The sequence below is a fragment of the Zea mays genome, chromosome 3 (genome assembly GCF_902167145.1).
Source record: "Zea mays cultivar B73 chromosome 3, Zm-B73-REFERENCE-NAM-5.0, whole genome shotgun sequence".
Classification (NCBI taxonomy): Eukaryota; Viridiplantae; Streptophyta; class Magnoliopsida; order Poales; family Poaceae; genus Zea; species Zea mays.
The window spans coordinates 22,061,541-22,075,269 of record NC_050098.1 but is presented as its reverse complement, the minus strand read 5'-3'; the positions used below and the strand labels follow the sequence as shown (position 1 = coordinate 22,075,269).

General features: G+C 43.4%; 1 long non-coding RNA gene across 1 annotated transcript; it reads left to right on the top strand.

The window, feature by feature from the left end:
* Window positions 1-1,577: 1,577 nt before the first annotated feature.
* Window positions 1,578-2,223, top strand: LOC103649833 (uncharacterized). Its single transcript, XR_563736.3, has 3 exons — window positions 1,578-1,656; window positions 1,753-1,845; window positions 1,922-2,223. It is a non-coding gene; the product is annotated as an uncharacterized lncRNA (long non-coding RNA).
* The last annotated feature ends 11,506 nt before the right edge of the window (window positions 2,224-13,729 follow it).

Here is a 13,729-nt window from a genome sequence, read left to right as displayed (position 1 = left end):
ACAAGGTTGTGGTACACACGAATTCTGAAGATTATACAATGGCCAAGTGCTGTGAAAAACAGACTGACGACTACTGGTGCCCTGTGCAGCATCATAGATCAAGTGCACCCCCTCGCCCTCCCCTGGTTGGTGGATACTGGATACAGAGGCATTGCAGAAGGTATTGTGCAGGAAAACGTAGCTTCCGCTATTCGTTGGTTTCCCCTGTTTACGTGTCGTTCTCTGTTTCTCTTTTCTCTTAAAAAATGGAAAACATATTGTCCCTAGAGTTCACCACTTGCTCAGTGGCAATTGCAGTTACTTCAAACATGGTGGCTGCATCTTTTGATCTGTGTGTGCTTATAATTGTAGATTTGAAAGATGAAACCCATTGCGATAATGATTGTTTTATGTGATATGATTAGCAAAAATATTAGATTAGGCGTATTTGAGCATCCCTGAGAACTGCCGGTGAGTTGGGTCTGTGATAGATTTCTTCATCTCTGATAAATGGAATTTCACTCATTCAATTTATTTCCAGGAACCAAACTGAACCTTCAACTTGCTTGTTCTGGGAGATCTGTGAGCAAGCGAGTTGTCCTAGAACAGTTGGCTCCTCACAATGGGTATTCCACGCTAGCCCCATCCCTGCCACAGACTTGGGAAAGGCTCAGTGATTTTTATGGTGACATGAAGACATTCCTCTTCAAATTATATCTTTAAGCATCCATTTTTCGCCCTACTGGTGCAAACAAGAATTTGCAATGGGTATGTTTTACCCTGTATGACATATCTCCTTATTTTTATTTTCTTCCTTGTTTGTGTTACTACTAATCATCTCTAGAATATAAAGGGTAGTTTACATCATTAGATTGCTTCTGTTTATCGATGACTGGATATTAAATGTATTACCCATCCAACATACATCCAGTTTCCTTAACTGCATATTGCCAACACTCTTAATTCATGTAAGCATAGATTCTAGAGAATATAGATAGGAAAAATGTATGCAAAAAATATTCCAGTTGCTGCATGCTTTACTTTTTGTGGATCTGGAAGGCATGTCTTTGTATAAAGTTGAAGTACCTTGAGGTGTTGCTAACTGGAAGGCTTCAGAGACCTTATTTTCTTCACAGCATCCAAGACAATGTTCATTTCATTTCAACCCCATCATTACTCCTTTCCTATCATAAAGAACCATATGCTCCCATGAATAGATGTGACACAACTCACAAAATATTAGTAAAGCCATACTATAGAACGAGAACTGTTAGGATAGAGATTACATGCTTGAGAAATGCAATGTCAACATAAAGAGCTTGACACGAGATCGATTGCCGAGGCACCATCTGTTGGGCTGCTATACCCAAAAGGTAGGCTGCATCATTTTTTATCCCCCTCCTCTCTCTCTCAACCTTGGGAATAATCTGACATGTTTCTCGTCTTTGATAGAGATACAACGCAAGGCCAAATCCATGTCCACTTGGTTTGATTTACTCTGTGCTTAGGTGGATCAATGCCAACATATTGTTGAACAAAGGTCATTCTGCACTTTGGAAGATAGTAATCTAATCATAGATTTCATGGTATCCTTCAAATTATGCAGAGAGCGGCAGCTTTAAATGCATTTTACAATGGGTACATATGCATTGCAAATTCTGACCTCGCATGATGTTGGTGAATATTCTCGCACTCCCAGAGCAGATTGAATTTTTCTTATCAAATGAGGCCATGCCAGAGGAGATTGCTAATTTTTCGTTCTCATGGTGGCAGGTGCATGTTCAATCAGATCCTGCTGGACGTCTGGTTATCATAGGGGATCCAGAGCAGCCTGATAATCCTTGGGGGATCACTCCGTTCAAGAAGGTGGTAGGCTGACAGCTTCACTATCAGAAACACATTTGTGAATTCAGTTTAACATGTAGTGATTTTTTTATCTCAGGTGGTCAACTTGCCATCAAGAATCAATCCTCACCAAACATCCGCTGTTGTCACGCTTCATGGTCAGCTGTTTGTGCGTGCACCATTTGGGTCATCCTGATATGTAGATATGAAATCATTTTTAGTTCAGTTTTGTTGACTGTGCCGCCTCTTCACCGGTGATATTCCTTGATATCACTAGGTCCGTGATTTGTGGTCTTTCAGGAATTCCTTGCCCCAAAATTTATCTTGTTTTCTTTGATTTCATGTATTTTGTTTATTGTGCAGGGTTTATGTCAGTTCTGTTGAGGAAATAGGATTTCATTTGAGTAGATACATGATGTCAAGCTAAACATCGAAGCAACCAGGTCATCCCCTTGGACCCTCGCTCGCTCTTCTCGCGTTAAGCTTAATCCTCAGCCGCCTCTGCCTCTGGCCTAGCTTGAGTTGTAATTAACCAGTTCATTAGATTAATGAATTTGCTTTACTTTGCTTGTTTCGATGTTTAGCTTTACTCCCCTCCTCAATCAGGTTGTCCAGGTGTATCATTCATGTTACTTAGTGGACCTCTAACAGAACATAATACCCTCCCCTTACCTTAGCTCTTTTTTTTCTACCATCAACATGTGATTATGTTATTATACAGCATCTGTTTCTCTTAAGCATAAGTCTGTTTTCTAGGAAACCAAACCAGTGTTTAACAGCTTGAATCAAAGCCAATTATTCGCCGACGGACACCCATCATGTGTTGGTAACACTGAATAGGGATCTTTGTTTATCTGCCAACCACTAGCTAAACCTGTACAGCTTTAGTTTTTGATTGACAATCCAGTTTAAGGCACATAGATATGTATGGAGGCCCCCATCCTCACCATTTTCCCTTTTGCCTGACACAACACAACAGGGAGGATGCACCAGAGGCTAATGGTTACCATCACAACCCCCATTGTCTGGACCAGAGTCAGGTTGTGGATGCTGATAAGCATATAAACCATCATTCCACAGACGACAATGCTCCCTCCAATGCTTCAGGCCACATACATGGTGGTATCAGCTATCATGCATCCACACCTTCTGTTGATGACCGCTCCATCAAGTCTGGTGATGATTCTGATGGGGTCGAGAGTACCAATGGCAGAAGCAATAACACGGAGATCTCGTTTCTAGAAAATGATACCGTCTGGATACCACCTCAAGCGGCAGATAAGGAGGATGAGGCCCAGAGTGGATACATGATGTCAAGCTAACTTAGCAGAACCCTTCTGTGGTTGGATGCTGGTTGCTGGTGTTGCGATCCGTTGCCACCTTGTTTATTGTTACAGTAGTGCCATAAAATTAGCTGGTTCATGCGTGTATTCCAGTTTCGTAGAGAAAGGAGATGTTGGTCGTAGTAGGGCTAATTTGACATTATGATTACTTATTATTCTTTAAATACCTCTCTGGATCACTCTAGGCCTCCAGGGCGCCCTAAAGCTGCATTTTTTTATTTACTAGGTGAGTGCCTATGCGTTGCAACGGGGACATATAATATCACGGTAACTTATGTATTATATGTCTCCGTTGCAACGCACGGGCACTCACCTAGTGTTTCTATATAACCATAAAAAATGTTTGGATCATAAGAACTATAAGATGCCCACGTTTCTTCCATTTCAAGTTCACTTATTTGTATGAGTTACATGTAAAATCACTATAAGTATCCAAGTTTCAACATAATCAGTACTTTGAACTGCAATGATGTCAATTTTATCGGTTTCCTTTCCTACATTTGATCTATCATATACATGATTATGTATTGCTTAATTTATGTATACGTTGGGTGGTTAGACAATTAATATCATCGGGACGAACTACCCGATAATTATCCGGTACCTACCCGAGTAGTGTCTGTTATCCGTTTCTTACCCGCCCGGATTATTACCCGGTCTCGTCCTTTATCCGTCCCGAATCTTAACTACCCGTATCCGGTCCTGTATCCGAGAGAAATACGTTAGGGTAGAATACGGGATGACCCTGTATCCGGCTGTATCCGTCCTGTTTTCATCCCTAATTCAAATTGTAGGGAATACGGGAATAATCAAAGGAATAGTTTTGATTAACCGTCTTTTTCTTGGACGTGGGGTCGTCGTCGTCCCTTGGTGAAGAAGAAGATGCATCGCTATCGTAGTAGATGATCTTCTTAATGCGTCTCTTCTTCTTCCCGTCCCTCTTCTTGTGACTTGAGCCTGAGTCGGTAGGCTTGTCATCTCTTGGCTCGTTGAAGAGGGACTCCTTATCGTTAATCACCATCCCCTTACCCTTAGGATCCATCTCTTCGGGCGGTTAGTCCCTTAAATGAAGAGTGCGGCTTTGATACCAATTGAGAGCACCTAGAGGGGGGTGAATAGGTGATCCTGTAAAATCAAACACTAAATAGCCACAAACTTGGTTATTAAAGTGTTAGTGTGACTAAGTAGCTTTGGAGCGAGTTCTTGTGAACACAACAATCACAGAGAAAGCAACACAAGAGACACGCGATTTTTATCTCGTGGTTCGGCCAAGTAACACTTGTCTACTTCCGTGTTGTGGCGTACTAATGGACGAGGGTTGCACTCAACCCCTTTCAAGTGATCCGATGATCAACTTGAATACCACGGTCTTTTCCTTTAGAGTATTTTCCCGTTTGCGAGGAATCTCCACAATTTGGAGTCTCTCGCCCTTACAATAGAGATCACAAAGAAAGCACAGAGTAAGGATGGGAGAGAACACACACAGGACTCAAATCCGTAGCAAAACCACGCACACAAGTGAGGAAGTGAGCACACAAACACAGCGCAAGGAGTTTACAACTCGAAAGTGCTCAAATCTCAAGAACTATGATCCGATTGCATGAATGCAGAGTCTAGGTGCCTTAGGATGTTTCTTGTAAGCTTGGTGTTCTGCTCCATGCGCCTAGGGGTCCTTTTTATAGCCCTAAGACAGCTAGGAGCCGTTGGGGATCAATTTGGAAGGCCATTCTTGCCTTCCGTCGAGTGGTGCACCGGACAGTCCGGTGCACCACCGGACAGCCACTGTTCATGTCCGGTGCGCGATCTCCTTCCATATCGGGCGCATCCGACCGTTGCTCCTCGGGGCCAGTTAGCGCACCGGACACAATCCGGTGCACCCCGGACAGTCCGGTGCATCCAGCCGACCGTTGGAGCTGGCCACATGTCGCGCATTGATCGCGCGGACGGCCGTTGCCGCTGGCGTCGTTGGCTCACCGGACAGTCCGGTGAATTTTAGCCATGTCGCCTTTTCTGTTTCCCGAGAGCGACGAGTTCGTTGTTGACGACTCACCGGACAGTCTGGTGCACCACCGGACAGTCCGGTGATTTATAGTCGCGTCACTCCCGAGAGCAGCTGTTCACTGTTGGCTCGCCTCGGGCACCAGATACTGTCCGGTGCACCACCAGACAGTCTGATGTGCCAGGCCAGAGCAGGTGTTGGCTGTACACAGCCAACTCTTTTCCAATTCGTTTCTTCTTTTCTCGGCACTGTTTCTAGCACTTAGATAAACATGTTAGTACTCAAAAACAATGTACTAAGTCTAGAAACATACCTTGTATCTTGATTTGCACTTTTCACACATTTAGCACATGAGGACTCAATTAATATGTGTTGGGCATCTAATCACCAAAATACTTATAGAAATTGCCCAAGGGCACATTTCCCTTTCAACTGTTCACTGTCCGGTGCGTGCCACGTCAACCAACTGTTGGGGTTTGGAGTTGTTGACCACTGAAGTCCTTTGTCCTCTTGTGTCATCAGACAGTCCGGTGCGTTCTGACTTTGTAGTTCTGATTTCTACATTGTTCACTGTTCCTCCCGTTAGAGCAGTCGACCGTTGGTGAAGTTGATCGTTGCTCCATTGGCTCATCGGAAAGTCCGGTGGCACACCGGACACTCCGGTGAATTTTAGTGGAGTGGCTCTGAGAAAACCCGAGAGCGGCCAGTTCACGAGGGCTACAGCCTAGGGCACCAGACCGTGTCCGGTACGCAACTGGCTGCACCATTTATTGTATTTGCTCCAAACTTTATAGAGTTCCCCAACTTACTTTCTTTGTTGGTTTATGTTGATCTTTATGCACCTGAGATAAATGACAACTAGGCAAACTAGTTAGTCCATACGGTTTGTGATGGACGTCAAACACCAAAATCGATTATAGGAAATGTTTAAGCCCATTTCCCTTTCACATATGGTGCGCTGTGGTTTAAATACGTAGGGGTGGAACGTGTTGCTGCTATGGTGTGTAATAATTTGGTGCATAGTGTGCAATAGTAGGTTTTGCATATGCGTATCCGGTTTGTCCGGTGGTAAATCCGAACCGCTCGATTGTGTTCGCTACTATTGGGGCGCTACGTGGTGGTCCTGGTGCGGCCCAAGACTGTCCGACAAGGAAATCCGGACGGTCCACGTAAGGGCCGGACTGTCTGGGCAAAAGCTTGGTCGGTCTGATCGTGTCTAGGGGCACCGATCTACCAAACAGGGACAGCGGCGGTGGTATTTGCCCTGAATATGAGTTTATCGGCATATCATATAATGGTTGGGCTACAAATCCCTATTTGTTGTCAATGTATTAGACATAGATATCCTATTACTAGTTTCATATGATGGAAAACTAGGAGCAACAGATTTCTCCAATGAACGTGTTAATTTTCTAACTGATTCCTCTAACCCTCCAATCTGTTGTTTCATTTTATTCTAATGTTAATCTACATACTATCTAATAGATTGGATTTCATCGGGTTTACTTACGTTGGGGACTTGAAGCGAAGATAGAAGAGATGCGACGTCGGTCTCTCTATGTTTGACAACCTTCTGGTGGCGATCCACCGTGTATTGTTATAAGAATTTCTCCTTCGCTTGGCACATGTAGTCCTTGTATTGCTCACTACACGACGGTTGATCTTTAGCGACCCTTATTTGGGACCGACGGTTGGTCGCTAAAAGGTATGGACCGACGGTTGGTCGCTAAATGTGTTTATAGCGACGGTCTGTGGGTCGCTAAAAGTCTAGAAATTTAACGACTTATGGTCGGTCGCTATAGAGGTAACTGTGTGACTGATGGTGGGTCGCTATAGGGGTATGTGATTTTTATGTTTCTTATTTACTCATCAAAGCCCATCTAAAGGCCTACTAAACAAACAAACGAACCCTATTCCACGCGCGCAGCCGCCGTCACTTCTCCCATGGCCGCCCCCTCCCTCAGCCGTGGAGGGTGCCGCTGCCACCTCACCCTTGGTGCTCGCCGAGCTCGCCCTTAGCCCTGTCGTGCCCCTGCGCTCGGTCCTCATTGGTTCCGGGGGAGGTGACGGAGCGGCGACGGAAGAATTATGCCCGTCACCGTCTATCTCCTCTCGGCTCTCGCCGTCTCGCGCCATCGAACACCCGCCTTCAAGGGCGAGCAGACGTTGTCGGGCTCGTCTCCGGTGTTCGGCGTTGGAGTGGTACCGATCTTGATTCCCACTAGAAATTTTCTCTTACCCACCGCTCAAGCTACTCTCAGCCTTATCCCCACTAAAAATAATTTTGGTTTAATTATTATGAATTTTAGGGTTATTTAAAATATGATTTTGAATTTAGAAAAAAAGAAATAGAAAAAAAGAAAAAAAACTAACCTAACTAACCCTTGGCCCATTAGGCCCATGAGCCAGCCGCCCCCTGCCTCTTCCCTAACCCTAAGCCGCCGCCCCTGGCTCCTAGCAGCCGCCGCCATCCCTTCTCCCTCTCCCTCCGAGCTCCATTGCCTGGACCATAGGCAACGAGCAACCGTGCCCAGTGCCCCTGTCCACCTCCGAGCCCCCTGTTCTGACCAGTGATCAGACCAACCTGCGGCTCCGCGCCTAGGCCAAGGTGATGCTGCCTGCTAACCCGAGCTCGAAGCTCCTCCTCGCGGGCACTAAGCAGCCGCAGCCAATCTCCTCCCCGTGAGCGTCGAACAGTTGCAGTCGAGCTTCTACATGCGGAGGCTCCTAGTGCCGAGCTCGACCCCACGTGCCTTGCCACTGCCTAGGCCTATTCCCTCTTGCCCCGACTCCGGTTCCGACCAGGGCGCTGGTTCCGTCGATGCTCAGACCCAGGCGGCCAGCTCTGCCCGTGTTTTGGCCTCAAGACAACATCCCAGGCTTCAACATGTGTGGAATCTGTCGTGCCTTCAAAGGTAAGGTGTTTCCCATTATTTTTTGCATTTTTGTTGCTAGTGTTGTAGTGTCATGTGAAGTGCAAGAGATAACATCTCTTCTCCCTGTGTTATCTTCTATCCTATCTGATAGGAACATAAGCTTGAGGATTCAACCTGAAGATAAGCTTAATGTGCAATTCATTGACAAGTCGATATCCAATTTGATAGTAAATCTTTCTGTTGATGAGGTATTCTGCATCTGTTTGCATTACATATTTGTTTTTTAGTGCTTTGAGTTAGAATTCAGCTATTACGTTTTTCTATATTATCTTTTGTGGTAGCTTGTTCTTTTGATTTTTTTAGAAGGAAAATGGTAAGCCAGTTTTCAGCATAATGGCATTATAATTTTGGGACTTTAGCAACACCTTAATTTCAGCTGCCCTGTAAATCGTTGCTAGCAATTGGATACTTTGCTCTGCATTATGCAGTTCTTTGATCGCTCAAAGCATGATTATTCAGATTTCTGCTTTTATCTTACTGCAAATATCAGATGATGTAATGCCACTTCTTTTCAATAATGTCCATGTGCAGTTACTCAAATCGAAATGTGCATGCAACTAGATGTTGCTACTGAGGTCTATTCAATGCGTGTTGGTGACACGTTCAACATGGTTCTAGCTCTCACTCTGAACCTGGATGGATCATCAGACACTGGCTACTACACACAGGTGACACACCTAATTAGTCTCATATTCCCTCTGTTTTTTTACATGCTGCAATGGTTTTGTCCTAAGTCAAATATTTATATCTTCGATCATCATTTTTTTTTAAAAAAATGTATATGCGGTATATGTTTTTAGATTCACTATTATGAGAAGTATTTCAATAGTATATATAGTTCACATGTTGTGAAACTACATGGATTTTTTTTGAAATTGCTGATCAAAGATAGGAATGCTTGACTTAGGACAAAACCTAATACGACATGTAAAAAAACAGAGGGAGTAGCTTGATCTCGACAATATGGAACTTTAGTGATGGGAATACAGATCCGATCGAATGTGTTTGAGGTGCCATATACTATTTTTCAATGTTGCCTTGGACTTGTCTTCCACGAGGCATAGTTTTATTGGGTAAACAACATGATGCCATTCTTTTTCATGCAGGCTTGGAAGAAAAAACTCTTGCTGACGATTATGAATACATTCATGCATGGTAAGAGGAGAACCACAAATATTTATCACTTCAATTTCCATTCTTATGTTCTCCCATCACTCACCACAAATATTTACTACTGCAATTTCCATGTTCTTGTTCTCTCATTGCTATAGACGTCATCATTTGTAAGAGAGGTTGTCTCAGATCACTGGAGTTAACATGGGAAACCTGCTATGCAGAATGTTTTCGTGCCTTTTTCATACTACTTTCTTTTATTTCCAATTTCACTGGAGTTAACATGGGAAAGCTGATGGATGTACTTGCTTTTTTGTACTTGCTTTTTTGTACTAGCTGTAACACATTTACCTTGTTCTCTCAAACACTAATGGATGTACTTGCTTTTTTGTATAAAGGATTGAGGGAGAGGAAGCAAAAATGACTGTATGGGAGAATATGCATAAAGCTGAAGCAGCAATACAAAAGCTTGTGGTGCGCTTGTTTCTCAGTTCTGAATTTATAACTCTTTTTTCCAATCTTCATTCCAGTTTCCTGGTTGGTAGGAGGTTTCATATCATCTCATACTTGTGATTCATCAGATAAAACTTGAAAAGAAAAGGCCATACTCGCTGGAGAGGATTTTCAACACCCTTAGGTCTGGCTCTCGGAAGACACAGGTGGTACGCAGTACATCAACCGCAAATCAGAATCAGCATATTTCCAGAACTATCAAAACGGCGCCAAACCTCAGCAAGAACGGTCAAATGAGTTCATTGAGTGGATGCTTCAGACAGGATCTATAGCATGGATCATAATCTGGATTGTCCTTAAGTTTTTATTGTGCTAGGGGAACATAAGAAAGTATGTAGAGCAAAATGAGAGGAGCTGTTGTTACCCTCAATTCTTTGTGATTATTGTGCTAGAGTGATGTAGTTGTTGGCTTTTGAACAATAGCTGGAGTGATATGAAACATTAGTGATCTAGTTGTGAATGATATTATAATTGTGATGCTTTTGTGAATATATAATTGTGGTGCTTTTGTGTTTATGTGATGGATCTATGAATGTGGTATACTGATTAACTGTGTATGTCTTTATGATTTGTGTATAAAAATCTGTGATTTATGGTGCTTAATTAAATGTATATTATTAATAAAAACCTGTAAAAAGGGTGACTTTCTGTTGGTTTCTAAATGTATAGTATGACAACTTACGGTTGGTTGCTAAATCTATAATACAGCAACCCACCATTGGTCGCTAAATATACAATATTAGCAACGGACGGTCGGTCGCTAAAAAGATATCGGTCGCTAAAGCCTTTAGCGACGGCACTTACAGCGACCATCCTTATGGGTCGCTAAAGGTTTTTAGCGACCAACCGTAGGTCGCTGAAGGTCGTTTTAGCAACCAACCGTAGGTCGCTGTAGGTGAACCGTCGTGTAGTGGCTGTTGCTCGTTGGCCGTCAGACTTTTAACAGATGGCTTCAGGATATTGTTCGGAGAGATTTCGGTGTGATCTTTAGAACCGACAATTTGAGGGCATGATTTTTAGTAGATCTAGGCACATGTTCCCCAGTGGAGTCACCAAAAAGTGTGTTGGTGTCGACCTGGGCGCCAAACACTGGAACGAACCGCTTGACGGTGCTCTCTACGGAGGCACAAACGGTCCACGGCACAGGGCCAGACGGTCCATGACCTGGGCATAGAAGCGTCTCCTCCTCTGTGTATGATCGGACGGTCCGTGCCTGGGGCTCGGATGGTCCGCAATGGCGCAGACTGTCGTCTTCTACGCAGCAAACCTCGATCTCGCCTCCCGGGAGGGACCCCGTCTGGGAGGAGAGATCCTAGGGTGTGTTTTGGCGTCGGCATGCCAACCAAGACGCCTCTAGTCGACGTAGAGCTAAAAAGAGGTGAAGATTTAAAGTAGAGGGATGTTAAACTAGGGCTAAACTAGAGCTACTCCTAACGCATAAGGTAAAAACGATAAGTAGAGTTGATTGTATCGATTGTGGGGGTTCAATCGGCCGTAGCCCTTCATCTATATAAAAGGGGAGGTCTGGACCCGTTACAAGTCGGTTCCCGAATTAATCCCGCAGGTTTAGCTAACAAATCCCACAAAAATCCGGAACCCTAACTGATTCTGCGCACACGCGGACGGTCCGCGCTACTACGGCGGACAGTCCGAACCGTGGGCCGTCCGCCCGATCATTTCCTGTGTTCAACACCTTCATATATATAGGGGATGTATATACACGTTCCTAGACGATAGCCAATAAATCTCACATGATTAGATGGATAACCACACACAAAATAAGAATAATTGTCGGAGTCAATTCAATAGTGTGAGCACGGACTCTTTTGGTGTTCAACAACTATAAATATGCTTTTTAGTTTTTTAACTAAATATTTCTTGTGAATTATATATTCCTCTGTGTGGAATTAGTTAGTTTGTTAGGGCAAACCTCTTAATTGATAAATTGTTTATTAGTTCCATATCAGGCCATTATTTTGTTCTTTTGCACAAGATCGAAAAGACTAAATCTCTTTACATTCAATTTTGATTAGAAATAGATTTAATCACCTCTAGCCCTCTTCAATCCCTTGTCAACCGAGAGATCTCGTCAACCGAACAAGATCAATGCACGGGAATTTTGAGGTCTGTTTGGTATACTCTAGGAAGTACATAGTATACGGATTTTGTGTATTATACTACCTCCATTCTCAAATATTTGTCGTCTGCTAGTTTATTTTTAAACTAAAACGAAATAAATAAATAAAAAATGGAGAGAATACTTATTTTGCTGTAAAAGTAGTAGTCTTAACTAGGCGCGTGTGTGGAAAAGGAATTCTTATCCCAAGTCTTTACCGACGGATGATATCTCCAAAGATATTGTGGCATGATTGGAATCATTAACCGAGCACTAGGCCGCTATTATGGATTGACCATACAGAGGTCTTTCCACTGACAATGTAGTATGCATACGGTTTATATTCCTTCGGTCTAGTTATACTAGCTGTACGCTAACTTAATTTAGCCGTACATGGATGCGAATGTGAATACATACATACATGATGCATACAATTAAATTGCTGGTCCATTCTGTTATTTATTTTTTCTTTTAAAAAAATGTCATGCTGTTGTACTAGGGTCCTTTTCTTGCATTGGTGAAGTACGTACACAAGAGTTTTGCATTGCAAGAACACAATTATGGTTCCAGTGATGGGAAGGGGATCGATTCCTTGCCGAGGTCATGCATGTCGATCCATCATCATGCATGCATATGATAGGACGACAGCCCCCGGCCACACACAATGGAACAAAATGGGCACATGTGTACATGCGTATACATTCCAGCCCACACTTTCATAAGGACAAATACAGAACCAATTTTGTATATATATGTTACTAAATAAATAAATAAATAAATAAATAAATAATTTTAAGTGACATGGACTGCTGGGTCTCGCACATGAGCTTTTGCAACTTTACACTGTACTAGTAGAAAATAATTACAACTAATTAAGCTACTTCTAATCAAGAACAAGCTAAGTGGGGCGGCACTCAGCCCCTGCACATGCCTGCATGTGGTCCCCGTCGTCTCTTTCTACGTACATGCGGCATGACAGTGCCAATATAAATAATCGACGATGCGACTAGAATACACAGACACATACGCATAACACCAAAGGAGAGCCTGCAATTAATATTGTAATGCCTTGCCTCATCTCTACACAACACCACGATATGCTGTCAGGACAAAAGAAAAAAAAAACTAACGCATTAGCACGTACGTGCCTACGCATAAACAAGGCGCATATGCATATCCTGCCGAGTAAACTAATGCGTCCCTGGTACGTATTAGTTGGCCACTTAAGGGCTTGTTCGGTTATTCCCAATACACATGAATTGGATGGGATTGGAAAAAATTGAGAAGAAGTTTGACTTGTTTGGGATTAAAACCCATCCAATCCCACTCAATCCACATGGATTGAGAGCTAACCGAACAAGCCCTAATCAGTCTACCTAGCCCCCTCACCAATAATCTAGCTGGGTGTTTTCTTAGATGCGCGTGTCGATCGTCAGAAACCAACCGAGGCGCGGCCAGAGGTTTAGAATACTCCGTAGCATGCATGGAGCCCGGACAAGCGCAATCTAGACCTCGACGCTGTCTTTTCTGAATTGCTTCTCCTGTTCACGGTGACAGCTACTCTCTCTCCCCCCTCTTTTTGCAGTTGCAGTTGCACCACCGATCGATCGTCCTTCTCCCTCTAAAGTTCAGGGGGGCAATTAAAGAATGCGAGCAAGAAAGCAGGTGCTAGCACTACTAGAGAGGAGAGGAAAACATAGCCACCGCAATGGTTATTATAATATATATCTGGAGCTAGCCCTGTTCAAGTGTTCATATACAATGGCGAATTATTCAAGATAAATGCCTAAGTACAATTTCTTTAAACTATAAACAGATTATTCAGTTACACTGATATGTATATATCCACTCCAGCAATTAAGCTCCAGGCTTCAGTTCTGGTCTT